Source organism: Pteropus alecto, unplaced genomic scaffold (assembly GCF_000325575.1).
Source record: "Pteropus alecto unplaced genomic scaffold, ASM32557v1 C17106746, whole genome shotgun sequence".
Lineage (NCBI taxonomy): Eukaryota > Metazoa > Chordata > Mammalia > Chiroptera > Pteropodidae > Pteropus > Pteropus alecto.
The window spans coordinates 1-338 of record NW_006476784.1 but is presented as its reverse complement, the minus strand read 5'-3'; the positions used below and the strand labels follow the sequence as shown (position 1 = coordinate 338).

General features: G+C 31.4%; 1 non-coding gene across 1 annotated transcript; it reads right to left on the bottom strand.

Moving 5' to 3' along the window:
• Window positions 1–214: 214 nt before the first annotated feature.
• On the bottom strand, window positions 215–321 carry LOC112473486. The gene has a single exon (XR_003044024.1). It is a non-coding gene; the product is annotated as a U6 spliceosomal RNA (small nuclear RNA).
• Window positions 322–338: the final 17 nt, after the last annotated feature.

The following is a 338-nucleotide window of genomic DNA, read 5'->3' as shown; positions in this document are numbered from 1 at the left end:
TGAAATAGCTTTTCCTATTTCTTTACTTTCAGACTGTATCAACTGATCTCTTGTAAACAGCATATGCATAGGTCTTGTATTCTTATCCTTTCAGCCCATGCTATGTCTTTTGATTGAACATTTAATCCATTTACATTTAAATTGATTATTGATAGGTATATAGCTACTACCAATTTATTATTCGTATTTGTTTTTTATTCCTCATTATTTTTTAAAACATATAGAACACTTCGGGAACTTGCATGTCATCCTTGCACAGGGACCATGCTAATCTTGTCTGTATTGTTCCAATTTTAATATATGTGCTACCGAGGCAAACACACGTTCTAATTTTGTAA